The sequence below is a fragment of the Notothenia rossii genome (genome assembly GCF_949606895.1).
Source record: "Notothenia rossii genome assembly, chromosome: 9".
Taxonomy (NCBI): domain Eukaryota; kingdom Metazoa; phylum Chordata; class Actinopteri; order Perciformes; family Nototheniidae; genus Notothenia; species Notothenia rossii.
In genome coordinates this window covers 29,618,865-29,638,771 of record NC_136907.1, presented here as the reverse complement: position 1 = coordinate 29,638,771, position 19,907 = coordinate 29,618,865, and the positions used below count along the sequence as shown (strand labels likewise).

Sequence of the window (19,907 nt, the reverse complement as noted above, 5' to 3'; positions counted from 1 at the left end):
ACACAGTTGTTATGCTATACCACATTGCCCTTCACTGGATGTATAATGAGCTGCACTAAACTACATTTCAGCATTTAAAATACCAAGCCATTCTTTTGGTGAAAGTAACTAAAGTAGTGTAACTTATTACTTTCAAAAGACAGTAATATATTACATTTTGGAAGTAACTTGCCCAACACTGGCGCCGGTGTCTGAACGCTCACTCACTGCTAGCTATGTAGCTAACTGGGCTACTTAGCTTGCATTGTTATGGATCTAAACGGTAGCAAAAGCTAACTTTCATAGCACAGCTTTACCTCTCCATTAACACAATTAAGAAACAGACCGTATAGTACAGCACAAGCAACAAACATGATCAATACTTACATATATTTTTACTTGTATTATAATTGAAATGTTGGTTATTCTGGAGGTGCTGTTGGCGCACCGCAGCTGCCGGCACTGTTCAGTCGCTGAAGGACTGGGCTGTCACTCAAAAGATGAGTAGCCAATGGGGACACACCCCTGAAAGTCCCGCCCACCTGGGAGGTTTGTGTCAGAATTTCAAACAAAAAGTGAAGGAGCGCAAAATAGCTGCAGCGAGAGCAAAAGTCTGATCATTGAGAAAGAAGAAACAAGAACTGCAAACAAAAAGATAAGTTAAAACAAAGAAAAAATACTTATAGCTTACATGATTACACAAATGATTTGTTTAAAACGTATAGTTTTATTTTTGAAATTTATTTTATTTAGCTTGACTCAGCTTTTTTTCTTCTTTTAAACTCATAGTTTTGCTTTATTCTGAAAAAGTGTTGCTTTATCTTTATGATAAAAAACTAATCCCATAAGGGTGCACCAGGCAGGATGTTGACATAAAAGTATATCCACCTTATGTAAACTATCCGTTATTATAGATCCAACAGTCCAGAATGCATGGAAACACACATTAGAATCAATCTCGAAAATGCTGTTTCCAAATTCTTGACATTCTGTAAAGGATTTTAAGGTTCAAATTACTTTGCAATGGCATCAGGAACTGGGTTATTTGTTTTGAATGCATGTAGTTATGACAATTTCCTTAAAGATCCTTAGCAGAATATGAATGTCCACATATGTGCTGAGCTGCAAAAACGGTTGTATATGTGTAAAGAGCAGGGCTGTCAAGTTAACGCAGGGGTGGGGAACCTTTTTCCTCGCAAGGGCCATTTCAATTTTTTCAACATCCTCCTTTGTAACACACACTTTGTATTGTATGAGAGAGGTTCCAGGTTGAATTGAGGCAAATATTTGTAATGTTCAGAGGTTGTTTAATATTCATGAGAATATTTGTCATTGATCAAATGATAATAAACAAACATTTGCATAAAGCATATTTGTCCACTCATATGTTGATAAGAGTATTAAAAACTTGAAAAATATCCCTCTAAGGAACATTTAGAACAGATAAAATATGTGTGATTAATTTGCGATTAATCGCGATTAAATATGGACAATCATGCGATTAATCGCGATTACATATTTTAATCGACTGACAGCCCTAGTAAAGAGAAAAGAGACTGCACACTGTTAGGCAGAGGTTTAGATGAAAGTTATTTTAGGGCACGACCGGTAAAGCCCAGGCAGTAAAACATTGCCCCGAAATTGACACCAGATGGACACACGAATATGGAATTGTGAATTTCGCACAAAGATGGCCTGAACTTGGTCAACAGCCAAGCAACAGCCGAAGCAAGTACGATGTAAGATGCAAGTACCATGTTAGTCGGTGCGGACCGGCAAGAGGTAGCTCTTACTAGCCGTCCCCCGGCAACTCCCGAGCAGCCGGGAGACAGGGTGACTGTTCAGAAGGGGCATAACGCGAGACCCGCAGGTCCCCACCAACCCGTTCACTTATCTAACAGATTTTCCCCACTCAGCGAGGCAACTGCTGAGAAGCCAACTCTGGTTATTGGTAGCTCTATTCTGAGATATGATCATTTAGAGACCGAAGCCTCCACGGTCACATGCATTCCGGGGGCCAGAGCGGGCGACGTTGAGGCGCATCGTAAACTGCCGGCTAAGAATAAACGTAAATACAGTAGGATTGTTATTCACGTCGGTGGTAATGGTGTTCATTTACGCCAGGGGTGCCTACACTTTTTTGGCTGTTGAACTACTTTTGAAATGACCAGCTCACCGAGGTCTACCAACCAAAAATAAAATCCCAAATTGCAAGGGTTGCTGAATAACATTTTTTATTTATACATGGGATAACTAAAATAGGGCTGCTACAAACGACTAATTTGATAATCGATTAATGAAACGATTAATCGACTATTCAGACTATTATGACTTGCACAATTTCTCAAACGTTCTTATTTAGTCATCAACTTTTAGATTTAGCTTGAGGTTGTTTTAGGCATGTGGAAACTGACAATGAAGACAATAAAGATGAATACTTGATTCAAAAATACATATATTATTAAATTAACTTTACAAATTGTGAACAAAATTAACATTGCTTTTTATTTAAATTAAATAAATAATATTTCACATCAAAAGAAACAACAATGTTTTAACAAATCGTATTAAATAATCTGATGACAGAACTGTAAACAGAATAGCTGAAACTTTAATAAAATAAAGAGTAACTCTGTTACCTCTAATCATTAACCCATGTTTGTATCATTGAGTTAACTCTGTGTGTTGCTGCTAGCATACATAACACCTGACGTGGAAACGTTAGGCGAGAGTGGGGTAAATTTAGCCATTTTTTTGTTATGCTGTCCTCTAAGCAAGGAGAAATTACACATAGTAAAAATGGAAACACACACCGATAATTCAGGATGTCTCCTATCAATGGCAATGATAATAATTAATATTTGATCAAGGGGAGTGAAAATATTACTTCATAAAAATAAAAAAGTCTTGTGGCTCAACTTGCCCCGGTGTAGGGGTAAGTTGATCCAGGTCAGGGGGTAAATTGAACCACGGTTCAAACCTGGGAATACCTGTTTAAACCTGGGCATATAGATGTAGCGATTCATTTCAGACAGTTTGAAACGCGAGGGCCGTGATTGGTACGTGATCTGCCCTCGCTCAAGGGAAAACCTCCAGCTTGACTTGAGACGAGAAGCCCCTCACTGCAGTGCGCAGTACCACACGCCCCTCCTTCTCAACATCAAGATCGCCCCTCCTTCTCAACCTTTGAGACACGTGACGGGACGGCCCCTCCTTCTCAACCTTTGAGGCACGTGACGAGCTTCACTGATGACCCCATCCTAACCCTAACCACTCCCTACCTTTTTACCTAATCCTAATCTTCCTTCCTCCCTCCCAAACCTAAACCCCAAAACCTCTCCTACTGTAAGAAATTAAAATCAATGTTGATATGACGTAATTTAAATTAAATACAGGGTTTTAATATAAAGCAGTTTTATTCTGAAAAAAACGGAAGTTCACACTAACCATTAACTTAACACTTTTATTCGGAAAATTCTTCATTTCCGGTTAGCATTAGCATGTGGCTAACGTTTTGAAAACTGTGAATTGAAGGTGAAATGACATGTGATGTTGCACACTAAACACACTGGGATTAACACTCATTTATTGACGCTTTATCAGGGAATGTTTAAATAACCACAGACATCAGAATTATATATATATTAATAATATGAGATATAATATGTTACTTTTGTGATTGGGTAAGTACACAACACGGGAGTCGGGACGTCACGTGCCTCCAAAGGTTGAGAAGGAGGGGCGTCCCGTCACGTGTCTCAAAGGTTGAGAAGGAGGGGCGTCCCGTCACGTGCTCAAAGGTTGAGAAGGAGGGGCGATCTTAGACTATTTTCCAAGAGGGCGTTGCCAGATTTTCAATTTCAGGTTTTAACCAGGAGATGGCGCTTCATTCACAAATACAGAAAGACAAGTTTCATGGACTTTCAGTTGTGTTTTGAAGAGCATTTGAACACTATTTTAGATCAACTAAAGTATATATAATCTTATAATCTATATATTAAATAATCATAATAATAATGTAAATGTTTACATTACACTTCTTTATTTGTTATGCTCATACTTTTACCTTTACAATCGTTTGCTTTAATATGCAGTATATTAGTTGTATATTTTTGTGTTTGCTTCCTCCTGCTCCTTGAGCATGATGAAGCGCCATCTCCTGGTTAAAACCTGAAATAGAAAATCTGGCAACGCCCTCTTGGAAAATAGTGGGAGGGCTTAACATTCCTCTATAGAGAGGCGAAGTCACGCCCATCTACTTCCGGACCATGGGACCCCGGAAGCGAAAAATTATACATTGAATTTAATGGAGAGAGAAAACGTATCTTTTGATCCCGTTTGAATTGTGCCACGAACTACACATATGATGTTTGTCAATCTTAAACAATCATTTCCATGTCAAAAAAGTCACATTTTGTCGTAAAACTGTTGAAATATAAGAGTATGAAAAATACGCGACTACAAAGACTACAAATCCCAAATCCCATTCTGGGTCGCGTATGTGATGTCACAGACGATAATGCTCCAAGTGGTTGAGACTCGTAATTAAAGCGAAGAAGAAGATTTCATAACTGATTTATTCCCTTCAATAAATATATCAGAGATTGCTCCAATAAATTCACTTTTACAAGATGCCTGTGTACTTTGTACCATGTTGTAATCACAAAAGTGATCATACCACTTGCTCGTTCTATCGCTTCCCGTCTGATGAAAGGACCAGGAGTCGCTGGATCAGACATATCAGGTAATATCATAGGTAATATACATGTTGTGCATGGAACATAGTCAAGTTAGCTACCTAGCTAGTAGCGACGAGTAGCGAGCACGTTAGTTAGCATTACATTACTTAGCCTTCTCATTTTTAGTAGCCTTACCATGAAGTTATTATTTTATTACATGAAGTACACCAACATGTTAAACAGTAAGAGTAGTCATCATGCTAAGTATTTCGTGAAACATTTGAAGAGTAGCCTACTGCGCCCTCCACCGGGTGCTAAGGAAGCAGTTCAGGGAGAGTCGAAGGAAGGCAGGCAGGCAGGGAGCTTTGCATGACATTCTTCTGGACATGTGTCATTGTGATGACAGTGAGGGTGAGTCAATCTGTTTGTTGGAAAGACAGTAGTTGAGTGATTACTGAGAGAAAATTATTAAAAGAGATAATTATTCAGTGTTGTTACTTTAAAGTGTTGTTACTGACCTTTTTCTCTTTTATTTTCTTTACCTCACCTGTAACTGCTGAGACCCCGAGGAACATGCACACTGACCTGCTCTGGCAACCTGATTTCCACTGTACGTAATAGTATTTGGTTATGGTATATTATTTATATACATCAAAGGCACAATGCACGCCCCAGAGACAAACATGTATTGAGTGTGATATTTTGCATAGGTCATGTGAAATCATCTTTACATACTAGAAAACTGTAGGAGCGGCAACTTGTTTTGAAATTGAATTTTTAATATCCGATAATAAAGTTGATCTGTTTTCTTTATTCTTCTCTCTTCCCAGCTCCATCCATCACCGTTCTCTGTTCCTACAGGTCCTGCTTGCTAATCAATGCTTTATTTTTTTACACAATTACAAATAAAGTCAATGTATTGTATGACATGAAGTTGTGCTTCATTCTGAGTCAATAATAAATTCATTCTGTTTTCAACTGCAAAATGATTGTGGACTGCACCAACATCCATGTAGCTGCCCCCAGTAAGATGAACCAAGCAAAGCTGACACTCAACATACAGCTGTGCTCTTAAGTTGACATGAAGAATTTGTGAAATATTGGTAATTATTTGGAAAAAATGACTGACGATGCAGAAAACTTTTTTTATATAGGAACAGTGGTCAAGTGAAGCATTTATCACTACATATGTGTCACACTTAAAAGGCCAAACACACTGGCCAAACACACCTCGTTTACAACTCCCCAGTTGACAGCCATGAGTCCATCTAAATTGTACCCCCCATGCACCCTCTTCATGAGGGACGCGCATGGAGTGGATGAAAGTCCCGACCTCAGCACAGCACCAAAATTGCTGGCTGTCAACCTGAGGATTTGTCCGCTGTCCTACGGTGGCTGTCTGGATGGCAGCTTGCTGGTCTCTGCTCAGTCGCATTGAGGCAAGAATTGCCTCAAGCCCCCGACCCCCATGCTCCTTCACCAGCTCCGGCACGTTGAAAATGGCCTGATGTTGAGGCTGCAGCTCTGGCTCAGGTGACAAAAGCCATGCCATGCCACGCTGCGCCCCTCAGTGCAGACCTGAACCAGTCTACTTCCTCAGTGGCGATGTCTCTGGCCAGTGGGTTGTATGTCTCCTCTTGCTGTTGGTAGAGTTGAGACACCGGCTGGACTACTTTTGAAGTGCCAGGCTTCCTCCACTGGCACTCAACTTCTGTGGAGCTGATCTGCCACATGGCAAATATTGCCAATGCTGCAGCGTGGCTGCATTTGTACATCCCCCGTGCACAACCACAGACAGCGCTCTGCATCGCGCCATCCTCTCCCATGTAGATCTGTACAAATAAAGTAAGTACCTTATTTGTTAACATGCTATAATAGATTGAATGAGCAATACAAGGATGGTCCGGATCTGGGGGTGGGAGGGTTTATTTTTCCATAGTTTTGTCCTCTTGTCTGATTGTTGTGATTGTTTGTTTTTTCTGTATTTTTTGTAATTTGTGTTGTATTGGTTGTGATTGTACATTGTATTTTTTTTAAATGTGTATTACATTTTTGAAAAATATTTGATAAAAAAAAAAGGATTTAGTCAGGATCTAGACTCAGTGTGTAGTTTATGAATTAATCAATGCTCTCTACATGAGGAAAACACATACCAGTGTACCAGAGGGAGTCACACACAGCTGTGCCTAGATAACCAAACAAATTGACAAGATAACCAAAATCCTTGAATCTACACACAGCAAATAAACTCAAATGACACAACGAGATGTAAAAAGGAGATCACACATATAGTCGATATAAAACTGGCCGCTTCAATCTGAAGAGCAACTAAAACAAAACACGGGAGTGTACCTTGTTCTTGTGAACACTAATGTTATCCATAGCATACACACCCGTATACACACCCGTTCTAGGTTCTGATTGGCTCTCTAGGTTGGCATTCTAGCTTCTGACTGGCTGTCCAGGTTGTCAATCACAGCCGTGGGCATATTATACTAGTCGACTCGTAACATCGCTAAACTTTTTTTCTTGACGGTTTTCTCAGTCAACTAATGCTATTGATAACAGTAACATAAATTAACACAGCCCTGCACACTGCAGTCATTATATGCCGGGTCTGTGGTTCATCATCTTCTTTTTCATTCTCCTCCTTATTGACTGACATTAACGTTAAACATTGCACTCATGTTACTCACCGAAACCTTGTAAAGCCGGTCCCGCATACTGGCTCTTACAGAACCGACTAACTCCCCTTTCGTGTATGTACAGCTCTCAACATGCCCAGACTTGTAGTGATTTTCACCTCGTTTTATACTTTTATTCTCATTCTGAAAGAATGAGGTGAAATATGCCAACGTGACGGCCATCTTTGTGTTGGTGACGCGTATTGTGCGGGACCAGAGACATGTAGTTCACTGAGCGGATTAACACAAAAATGTTTGTTACTTCACAGTTTTAAGACACATTTTTATTTTTTTGACTTGCAAAATGTTCTTTTAAATTGACAAACATCATATGTGTAGTTCGTGGCACAATTCAAACGGGATCAAAAGATACGTTTTCTCTCTCCATTGAATTCAATGTATAATTTTCCGCTTCCGGGGTCCCATGAGCTCCCCCGGAAAGGGAGGGACTTCGCCTCTCTATACTGGTCTTTGGCAGGTCTTAGGCAGGAAGCTGTAAGCTGGAGTCTGAAATGAAGTGCTAAATATGTACCTACAACAAATCTTAAAGGTAACTATAAACAATAAATAATAAACCAAATACAAGATTAGTTTTTCAAATATGTTTAATATAAATTACGATTGAATTGATTGATTTTTTTTTTAACATGTTAAAAGGAAAAGTAATCACACAAATGGTGATACAATTTTCATACATCTTACCAATCAAACACAGGGTAAATTCAACTTTAAATGTAGCCTACAATGAGCTCTTATTATCAACTTGGCCTACTTTCATTAATTTCTCCATTGAAAAACTGGCTCAACTTACCCCAAGGCCATGGTTCACTTCACCCCATAGCCACCATTTTAGAAAAAATAGCCTAGCATTAAAATTCAGAGTCATCTTTAGCTTAATGATTCACATGGTTCAATACGCTGCCAACACATCAACATATACAATATGTGTTTAAACCTGGATACTTTTTTTTTTTACATGACAGCCGATATAGCTGACATCTAGAAAATGTACTTTGACAAGCAAAATACTTTTTTTGTAAAAATGTTTACTTACCAGACCACAATGAGTATCTCTCTTTCACAGGCAATGAGAAATGGGTGCAGCTTGCATCATTTCTGGTCACTTGATTACAACTTAGACCCTCCAGAAAAACGCGGGCAAAAATCCTTGATTATGCGGGCTAAATTCCTTGATTATGCAATTAAACATGCAGGTTTTTTATGTGATTTTATGCGGTGAAATTGCGGGAAGTTGCGAAATATGCGGAAAGTTGCGAAATATGCTAAATATGCGGGGGAAAAGAATAACAATTTTTTTTAAATATTGGGCTGTCTTATTTATTCTCTCACACACAACCTGCCACTGACGTTAAACCCCTTTACTATTCAATTAAATACATTCAATGTTTATTTATTGTAAAAGCAATTGGGCTATTTTAATCTCACACACACACCCCCACACACACACACACACACACACACACACACACACACTTCTCCGCCTCATTCTGTTTTCATTTACTCGTTCGTTATCTGACCAGCTTCAATCTTGTAGGCTACTCACTTCGTTTCTTGTAGCCCTCGAAAGGGTTTTGGAGGTTGATGCCTCGGTGAACGTGAGTTGAATGGCTTTCTTGTCCGCAGCAGCAGATGTATTGTATGTATTGATTTAAATTGACATGCATCCGCTCAGAAAAATAGTCCGTTGTTACCGTTTTTTAAACAGTCTGATCTTTCTTCTCCAGCAGCTAAATTAACTGGAGGTTACTCTGAGTGACCATAGACTGTATGTGACAAGCTTACAGTTAGTGACGTAAAAACACCATAAAAGCTGGTGGGTTGAAAGCAATACGGGAGGTAAAAATAACTAGAATAATTGTGATTTATTTATTGTGGCTTTTATGTTTTTAGGAATAAAATGTTATGTAATTCAGGCTTATAGTTCATCCTTCTCTAAAAGCCTTCAACAATGACAATATTCATAGTAATTTAATAAATCCTTCCAACACACTATGTAAAAAATAGCCTACTGTAAGTTAAGAAATCATTCCAATATGTACATCTTCTGATATAACAACAATAACATTATAAATATTAACATAGCTGAACATGGTATTGCACATTTAGCTTTGAGTGTTACTGACCTGAGATGTTTTTATTACATGAATTAAGGTGACTGAGGCTTTTTAACATACAGGGATGCAAACTCATCAGGTATGAAAAAGGTGACAAGGATCCGAGCCCCCGGAGCAGAACAACTAAAGCAGCAGTGTTAATAATAACAGAAACGCCAAAGAGTCACATCTAATAGAAATATATTAAAGCATTTATTTAAAATTGTGTAGCAGTCAGTTTATAATTTTGGCAGCACTGTTGAGCATTTTGAAAATGTATTTTCATGCCTCTGTGCAAGGCTTAGTCTTTCTATCTTTAAATAGCCACATGGTGTAAAGTAACTAAGTTCATAAACTCAACAAGTACTATACTTGGGCACAATTTTGAGATACTTGTACTTTATTTAAGTATTTCAATGTTTTGCTACTTTGTTCTTCTACTCCACTACAGTTCAGAGGTACATGGTGTACTTCTACTCCACTACATGTATTTAATACCTTTAGTTACTTTACAGATGTGGATGAATGATGTGAAATATAATCAAGTGTTGAATCAGACTTTAGTTCCACCTGGAGTAAATCCACAAGCTACCCTGCAGTATACAAAGTCATTCAAACTAGCTGCACCTTTACCAGCTTTGAGAACACTTTCATGATCAATCATTATAAAACATATCATATATATTATTCTGAAATGGACCAATCTGCACAATGACTACTTTTACTGTCGCTACTTTCACTATATTTTGATGAGAATACTTTTCTACTTTTACTTGAGGAACATTTTTTACATTACATTACATTACATTACATTGCATTTAGCTGACGCTTTTATCCAAAGCGACTTACAATAAGTGCATTCGACCAGGAAGATACAACCTTTAAGAAAACAGAATCATATAAGTACATCAGGTTTCATAGAGCCAAACATTTCAAGTGCTACTCAACTGGCATTTAGAAAGCCAGCCCTTTATTAGTATATAAGTGCTTTGTTAGTAATTCTATCGCTCGAAGTGGAGTCTAAAGAGATGAGTTTTCAGTTTGCGTCGGAAGATGTGTAAGCTATCTGCTGTCCTGATTTCAATGGGGAGCTCATTCCACCATTTTGGAGCCAGGATAGCAAACCCACGTGTTTTTGCTGATGGGAACTTGGGTCCCCCTCGCAGTGCGGGTGCAGCGAGCTGTTTGGCTGATGCAGAGCGGAGTGCACGTGCTGGGGTGTACGGTTTAACCATGTCCTGGATGTAGGAAGGGCCAGATCCATTCGCAGCATGGTACGCAAGTACCAGTGTCTTGAAGTGGATTCTAGCAGTTACTGGAAGCCAGTGAAGGGAGCGGAGGAGCGGTGTGGTGTGGGAGAATTTGGGAAGGTTGAAGACCAGACGAGCCGCTGCATTCTGGATGAGCTGCAGAGGTCGGATGGCACATGCAGGTAGACCAGCCAGGAGGGAGTTGCAGTAGTCTAGGCGTGAGATGACGAGAGCCTGGACCAGAATCTGCGCTGATGTCTGGGTCAGCTGGGGACGTATCCTCCTGATGTTGTAAAGAGTGTATCTGCAGCAGCGGGTTGTAGCAGAGATGTTTGCAGTGAAGGACAGTTTGTTATCTAGGACCACACCCAGATTCCTTGCAGTCTGAGTCGGGGAAACAACAGAGGTGCCGATGTTGATTGTTAGGTCAAGAGTGGGACAATCTTTTCCCGGAAGGAAGAGCAGTTCAGTCTTGTCAAGGTTGAGCTTGAGGTGATGAGCAGACATCCACCGAGAGATGTCTGCTAGGCAAGCAGAGATGCGTGCGACGACCTGGGTCTCTGAGCGGGGAAAGGACAGAATTAGTTGGGTGTCGTCAGCGTAGCAGTGGTATGAAAAACCATGCGGGCTAATGACAGACCCAAGCGAGTTTGTGTACAGGGAGAAGAGGAGGGGACCAAGAACCGAGCCCTGAGGGACCCCTGTAGTTAATTGACAAGGGTCGGACTCGGACCCTCTCCAAGTAACCCTGTAGGTGCGGTCGTTGAGGTATGAAGTGAGGAGGGAAAGTGCAGTGCCTGAAACTCCAAGTTCTTGGACAGTGCGAAGGAGGATCCGATGGTTCACCGTGTCGAATGCAGCAGACAGGTCCAGAAGGATGATGACAGAGGAGAGGGAGGCTGCTTTAGCAGTGTGCAGTTTGTCAGAGACAGCAAGGAGAGCAGTTTCTGTTGAGTGACCTGCCTTGAAACCAGACTGGTGCGGATCCAGAAGGTTGTTCTGATGGAGATAAGAGGAGAGTTGTTTAAAGACAGCGCGTTCAAGTGTTTTAGACAGGAACGGGAGGAGAGAGACGGGTCTGTAGTTAATAACATCAGACGGGTTGAGAGTGGGTTTCTTTAGGAGAGGGTTTACTCTTGCCTCCTTGAGACTGTTTGGAAAGTGACCAGAAGTTAGAGAAGTGTTGATGAAATGGGTGAGAAATGGTAGAATATCAGGAGCGATAGTCTGAAGGAGGTTTGAGGGGATAGGGTCCAGAGAACAGGTGGTAGGACGGGCAGAGGTAACGAGGGTAAGAACCTCACTTGGAGAGAGAGGGGAGAAGGGGAGAATTTTGAATGCAGGACTTTTACTGTAACAGAGTATTCCTACACTCTGGTACTTCTACTTTTACTCAAGTACAAGATCTGAGTACTTTTACTCTAGTACAAGATCTGAGTACTTCTACTTTTACTCAAGTACAAGATCTGAGTGCTTCTACTTTTACTCAAGTACAATATCTATGTGCTTCTACTTTTACTCAAGTAAAAGATCTGAGTACTTCTACTTTTACTCAAGTACAATATACTTATACCACCTCTGTTTATAGCCTATGAAAAAAACTATTAGAAATAGAAGGCTAAAGCTAACGTTAGCAGATAGTGACAATGTATGCTAGCTAGCTCAACGATTCCTTAAATAATATTGCCACAGAAAAACTTTTCAGTTCACATCACGCTCTGCAGCTCCGACAGGGAGCTCTGCTCTGAACACCTGAAGGGCCCGTTCTAACAGCTGTTCACCAGCGGTCCAGTCTGTGCCACAGTGACTCCGGACGCACAGTTAATATTAACGAACGCACCCGTAGGTAATGTAGCTGCTCAAGCTAGACCATCATGTCGGAGCAGCAGAGCCTTATTATACATCCACCATGAGCAGAGCCGACAGGCAGGAAGACTCGAGCACACAGCTCGCACTTCATTATAATATATATAAAAAAGAACACCATGCGTATCATGATGGCACATAACAGCTCACGGCCGCAGATTACTACGGGTCCCAGACCCCCCCATACCCCAAACATATTTGTATTGCAGATCTACATGAATCACACAAACGACCTATTTTGGATTCAAAACGGCAAATTTCGCCGGAAGGTGACAAGTTTGCATCACTGAACATAGACAGAGTGTTAGAAATTAAAATCAATGTTTTAATGGGGAAATGTAGTTTAAACATGCCGTCTGTTTTAATGCAGTTTTACACTGAAAAACCACAAATGATTGTGCACAACCAGCTGTTAAGCTTTATTCTGAAACTCTTTCATCTCCGGTTGGCAGTTAGCATGTGGTAAATTTACAATTTCCTAAAGAGGTGAATTTAGTAGCGAAATGATATGGAGTGGTGCAAACCGAAGCCTACTGATTTAACACTACAACTATAGATGTCGAGATACTACCATGCTGAATTTTAAATGAAGGTACAGTTTATTTGAATACATTATTGTTTCCAGACGAGAGTAGCATGTGACAACATCCGGAATGACCGGAAACCAAACCAGCCGAGAAGTATTTTTTAGAGTATTGATTACAGCGTTTAGAATGTGTTACATGAAAAGTGATGAAAGAGAATATGAGGAGAAAAGGCGTGTTAAGCATATTGAATGTGAAAAGGACCAATCCTCTGTTTAAATGCAACAACGGACATTGGAGACGAGGCGAGCCGACTGGCGGGGAGGAGCCAGCAGAGGATATACAGGACTGTCTCAGAAAATTAGAATATTGTGATAAAGTTCTTTATTTTCTGTAATGCAATTAAAAAAACAAAAATGTCATACATTCTGGATTCATTACAAATCAACTGAAATATTGAAAGCCTTTTATTATTTTAATATTGCTGATTATGGCATACAGCTTAAGAAAACTCAAATATCCTATCTCTAAATATTAGAATATCATGAAAAAGTATACTAGTAGGGTGTTCAACGAATCACTTGAATCGTCTAATTAACTCGAAACACCTGCAAGGGTTTCCTGAGCCTTGAAAAACACTCAGCTTGGTTCAGTAAACTAAATCACAAGTATGGGGAAGACTGCTGATCTGACTGCTGTCCAGAGGACCGTCATTGACACCCTCCATCAGGAGGGTAAGACACAAAAAGAAATTTCTCAAAGAGCAAGCTGTTCACAGAGTGCAGTTTCAAAGCACATCCACAAAAAGTCTGTTGGAAGGGGGAAATGTGGCAGGAAACGCTGCACAACCAAGAGAGATGACCGCAGCCTTAACAGCATTGTGAAGAAGAGTCGCTTCCAGAATTTGGGGGAGCTTCAAAGACAGTGGACTGAAGCTGGAGTCCAGGTATCAAAAGTCACTGTTCACAGACGTGTCCGGGAAATGGGCTACAATAGCCGTATTCCCATGGTCAAGCCACTTCTGAACTCAAGACAACGGAAGAGGCGTCTGACTTGGGCTAAGGAAAAGAAGCACTGGACAGTTGCACAGTGGTCCAAAGTCCTCTTTTCAGACGAAAGCAAGTTTTGTATTTCATTTGGAAGTCAAGGCGCCAGAGTCTGGAGAAAGGCTGGAGAGGAGCAAAATCCAAGTTGCTTGAAATCCAGTGTGAAGTTCCCACAGTCAGCGATGGTTTGGGGAGCCATGTCAGCTGCTGGTGTTGGTCCACTGTGTTTCATCAAGCCCAGAGTAAATGCAGCTGTGTACCAAGAGATTTTAGAGCACTACATGCTTCCGTCTGCTGAAAAGCTCTATGGAGATGAGGAATTCATTTTCCAGCATGATCTGGCACCTGCCCACAGTGCCAAAACCACCAGTAACTGGTGTACTGACCATGGCATTACTGTCCTCGATTGGCCTGCAAATTCCCCTGACCTGAACCCCATAGAGAATATGTGGGGTATTGTGAAGAAGAAGCTGAAAGACACCAGACCCAACAATGCTAATGAGCTAAAGGCCGCTATTGAAGCATCCTGGGCATCCATAACACCTCAGCAATGCCACAGGCTGATTGCCTCCATGCCACGCCGCATTGATGCAGTAATCCGTGCAAAAGGATTCCCAACCAAGTACTGAGTGCATTAATGGACATTTTCAAATGTTTGATTGTGTTTTGCTGTTATAAATCTTTTTTTTTTACTTGGTCTGAGGAACTATTCTAATTTTTTGAGATAGGATTTTTGAGTTTTCTTAAGCTGTATGCCATAATCAGCATTATTAAAATAATAAAAGGCTTGCAATATTTCAGTTGATTTGTAATGAATCCAGAATGTATGACATTTTTGTTTTTTTAATTGCATTACAGAAAATAAAGAACTTTATCACAATATTCTAATTTTCTGAGACAGTCCTGTATAACAGCACCGGACGAGGGATCGGGTCTCTTCTCTTCCCTAACGAGGAGCGGATCACAGCTGTTTGTCTGACTGAACAATATCATGCTTTTGACCAACCCGCGCCTTTTTTAATTAAAGTACCCAATTGAACTTTCACAGAGACTCCATTTAGTCTCATTTTAAAGCTTCTCTCCTGGACGGGAGAATAACGAACAGTTTATTTACAAGAGCACAACTGAAACATAACATCTGAGATGTAACAACATAATACACTTGTGGGGATGCTTGGGATGTGAGGAGTGAGGGACACGGCTTAACGGGCGTGTCGCCTGGCAGGAGGAGAGTGTGTGCACCAGTCTGCCTTGATCTATGAATTCATGTCCGTGACACTCACTGCTGCCCACAGCTGTTTTATAGAAGGAAAACCTCCTTCACTTCATGAAAGTGTTTTAACCACACACACCTCTACACACACATGACGGTTGTTATTTTCCCCATAAGGAACAAGTCGCTGCAAATTATCCCGCTTATTACATGGCCACATTCTCAACAAAGTAACGACATGACTCCCAATATTAATTTAAATGCTTTTATGGATTTAGAAAAAGTTGTTATTGATTTAAAAAATAGTTGTATTGATTTAAAAAATAGTTGTATGTATTGATTTAAATTGACATTGAAGTATTATTTGAGTTATTTGAAGTATTAAAGTAACATGTTATGGCAGGAAAGTTCAATCTGGTATATTCATTTTAATGTCACCTTATATAGAATGTGTGTTAAACTTGTGATTTCTGCATTGAGTGACTTCTGCCTAGCAGATACCAAGGAGAGGCCCCTAGGGTCTCTCTTTTAATTATCAATAGTCCTTGCAATTAACAGGGGAAGTCCCAGATACATTTTCAGATAATGTAGTTAAAGTCTTGTAGAATTAATGTTTATCTCCTACACATCCTGCAGGCCTTGAGACTTGGGTCACCCAGCAGTAAATGAGATAAAGGTCCTTTTGAGCTTATCAATAAAATGTATTCATTCCTAGTAAGCTGACTTTGGGGTGAAGGGAAGTTCAGGGAAGCCATTCAGCGATAAGAACAATTAACTTCTGTTAAAGATACATGATACGATGTTTGTGTGTTGAGGATGTTTAGGGGGAATGAGTATGTGTCCTGTCAAAGAGTCCTCTGTCATGACTCCAAATCATTGATTGGGGGATCTGCCTAAGGACAGAGGGACAGAAACACACACACACACACACGCGCACAGAAGCAACAGATGGAATCAACAAACTGACTTACTACCTGGGATCCCGTCCAGAAGGGAAACCGACCAATGGAATACTGCCAACTCACTGTCTAGCTCGCTCAGAAGTGAACTCTGTGTATAAATGTTGTGATCATTTTGAAGATCGGGGCTCTTGTTTTTGACTGGCCGTTCCTGAGACCTGTCTCACACGGTGGTAGAAACCTGAGCCCGGATTACTCTGCAGAGTGCTTCGGGATTCGGTGATGTATTTGTATGTTTTACCATTAAAGCAGATTATTGTTTAACCCTTATCCTGGCTGCTTTGAATTTGTCCTTCTTTTGAGAACCCGCTCATATAGGAACGGCGCGGAGCAGAGATTCTGCCCCAACAACATGCATCCGCTAAGAAAAATAGTCCGTTGTTACAGTTTTTTAAACAGTCTGAATGAAACGGCAGCTCTCAGCTGTGTATTTACACAACTAATGGCCCATCAACCACAGCTCTCTCCCCCCTCCCCCCCTGATCTTTCTTCTCCAGCAGCTAAATTAACGGTAGGTTACTCTGAGTGACAAGCTTACAGTTAGACACAACACTGTCATTGCAAGTGACCCTCAGTTAGTTGACTTTTATGTTCAACTGCTAAATTCGTTACTGATAAAAAAGGGCTTCTACTGTACCTAATTACCTTAACACTAGAACTGCCAGAGGTTTTTGTATAGGCCTACCTAAACCTGTCAAATCCCGCTATTAGAATGCAATTTTTAACAACATAGGGGGCTACATAACACACTTTCAGGAAAAGTCACGGACTGGGAGACTTTAATATTTGATTGAAAAAAAGTTACATTGCACACACACAACACACATCACACAAATTGACCCGATTGGCGGTTCTAGTGTTACATAAATTCACTAATTAATGAAACCAGTTCAATACGCATTATTCTTATTCTTATCATTCTTTATGAGCGCATACATAGTCTTAAAATCAGATCTGTTTTTTAAATGAAATCTGACGGCAGGCAGTTAGCTCTGATCACCTATGATAAATGCGCCACACCTAATCGCTGGCCATTCAGCCACAGAGCTCCCAAATCAAACTGTAGACGGTGTGAAAGCACCTATTGTTTTAAATAATGGTCGGAATGTGACCTGTGAGCCTTCTGAATTACCGTGGGACAGACAGCACATTCTAAACTAAAATGTTCAATCAATAAAGTAACATCTTATCTCATCTTATCTTAATAATATCTTCATATTAATAATAATAATAAATCATACAGTATGTGTCCAAAAGGGAGCAGGAGGAAGCAAACACAAAAATATACAAAAAATATACTGCATATTAAAGCAAACGATTGTAAAGGTAAAAGTATGAGCATAACAAATAAAGAAGTGTAATGTAAATATTTACATTATAATTATGATTATTTAATATATAAAGACTATATATTATTGAATTACAAGATTAGATATACTTTAGTTGATCTAAAATAGTGATGTGTTAAAATGCTCTTCAAAACACAACTGAAAGTCCATGAAACTTGTCTTTCTGTATTTGTGAATGAAGCGCCATCTCCTGGTTAAAACCTGAAATTGAAAATCTGGCAACGCCCTCTTGGAAAATAGTGGGAGGGCTTAACATTCCTCTATACTGGTCTTTGGCAGGTCGTAGGCAGGAAGCTGCAAATTGGAGTCTGAAATTCAGTGCTACATCTGTACTGCAATGTGATCACTTGTACGCTTTCCCACTTTGACTTTTAACTCAGGAACATAAAATGCACAACTAGTTAGACCATTTTCTGGATTTTTGGATCCATCAGTAAATATTTTTATAAAGTGCCCATATTGTTCATGTAGAACAGTGTTCACATAAGCCTGTACATTGAATTTGTTTTTCATTGAATGTAACCGTTTCAATAGTGATAAATCTACTATAGGTTGAGGTAGCAACCATGGTGGAACAGCTGATAACAACACCGTCGGACTAATATTCCATTCTTTAACTTTGAATTCCTTACATATTTCCGAAACACAAAAACAAAAACTTTCTTTTTTTATTTTGTTACTTTCTCAACTTGTTTGTACAGTTTGTTTAGTAGGGTGAGTATCTTTATGACCCTGTAGATTTGCCCAGTAATTAACAATAAACTGCTTTCTCCTCAAAGAAATAGGTACTTCTCCGACCTCTACCGGAAGTGCCGACACTGGTGTAGATCTTACTGCCCCACAGCATATCCTTAGTGCTTGTGCCTGGACTCTATCTAATTTTTGAAGAGAAGAGTATGCAGCTGAACCACAAACTATTAGTCCATATTCTATGGCTGATCTTATTAAGGCTGTGTATACGTTCCTCAAAGCAGCTTTATCAGCCCCCCACTTAGTGCCTGCCAAGCACCTCATAACATTTAAAACCCTTTTACATTTATCTACTACTTTATCAATGTGAGTACTCCATGTGACTCTCTCGTCCAACCATATTCCCAGAAATGTAAATGTCTTCACTTTCTTTAGATCTTGTCCATAAAGTTTTAACCTAACCTCCTCACCTATCCTTTTCCTCGTAAAAAATAAAGTTTCAGTTTTTTCCACCGACAATCTAAACCCCCATGTCAGAGACCAGCTTTCAATTTCCGTAATGGCTTCCTGAATCTTAGCTACAATATATTTTACATTTCTGCCCCTTTTCCAAATAGCTCCATCATCTGCAAAAAGTGACTTATCAATATCAGATCCTACTTGTGTATATATATCATTGATCATGATAGAAAATAAAAGAGGACTGATGACACTCCCCTGCGGGGTTCCATTTTCAACTTCATGCCTTCGAGAATATGACTTGCCAACTCGGACTCTGATGCCACGGCCAAACAAAAAATCCATAATCCAATTATATACATTACCTCCCAGACCCATTATGTCCAGTTTTATTAATAATCCTTCCTTCCACATCATATCGTAAGCTTTTTCCACATCAAAGAATACAGCTACAACACACTCCTTATTCGCTTGGGCTTTCCTGACTTCAGACTCCAGGCACAGCAGTGGATCTAAAGTACTCCGCCCTCTTCTAAACCCACTCTGCTAAGGAGTCATTAGTTCATTTTTCTCAGCCTTTCTGTTATCATTCTTTCCATAACTTTACACAAGTGTGATGTCAGAGCTACAGGTCTATAACTGCCTGGACTGGTTGGATCTTTCCCAGGTTTCCTAATAGGAATAATGACTGACTCTTTCCATATTATTGGCAGCTTCCCTTTCTCCCAGATCTTATTTTGCATCTCCAGCAGCTTTCCTAATGCAAAATCACTTAATTTGTTCAACATTATATAACATACATTATCTTTCCCAGGAGCAGTCATTTTACACTTACTTAATGCTCTTCTCAACTCTTTTTTTTTTTTTAACAGACATTGCTCCAGATAACAAACCGTACATCAAAACATGTAACAACAAACAACTAAACAAAACGTAACGGGGGAGGGGGGGGGTTGATGCGAGGATGACTTCCTAAGACAGCTGATTGTGACATACACAGGACATTACATACACAATACATTATACATTACACAGGAGATGCCATATTGACAGGGTTAGATAGGAGAGCTGCGGACAGTGAACCGCAATCCTCCT

General features: G+C 40.0%; 1 protein-coding gene and 1 long non-coding RNA gene across 4 annotated transcripts in view; one reads left to right on the top strand and one right to left on the bottom strand.

The window, feature by feature from the left end:
- The window catches only part of LOC307019435 (uncharacterized protein), a 199,019-nt gene that overhangs the window by 15,575 nt on the left and 163,537 nt on the right, over positions 1-19,907 (bottom strand). For 2 of the 3 annotated variants that reach the window (XM_079650324.1, XM_079650326.1), the window contains exon 1: positions 367-552. The exons of the other annotated variant lie outside the window; for it this stretch is intronic. The gene's annotated coding sequence lies outside the window, so the exon portion shown is untranslated. Of the gene's footprint in view, positions 1-366; positions 553-19,907 lie in introns of those variants that run through there. 3 annotated transcript variants of the gene reach the window in all.
- Positions 4,643-5,582, top strand: LOC307017534. The gene is made up of 2 exons (XR_013802215.1): positions 4,643-4,723; positions 4,945-5,582. It is a non-coding gene; the product is annotated as an uncharacterized lncRNA (long non-coding RNA).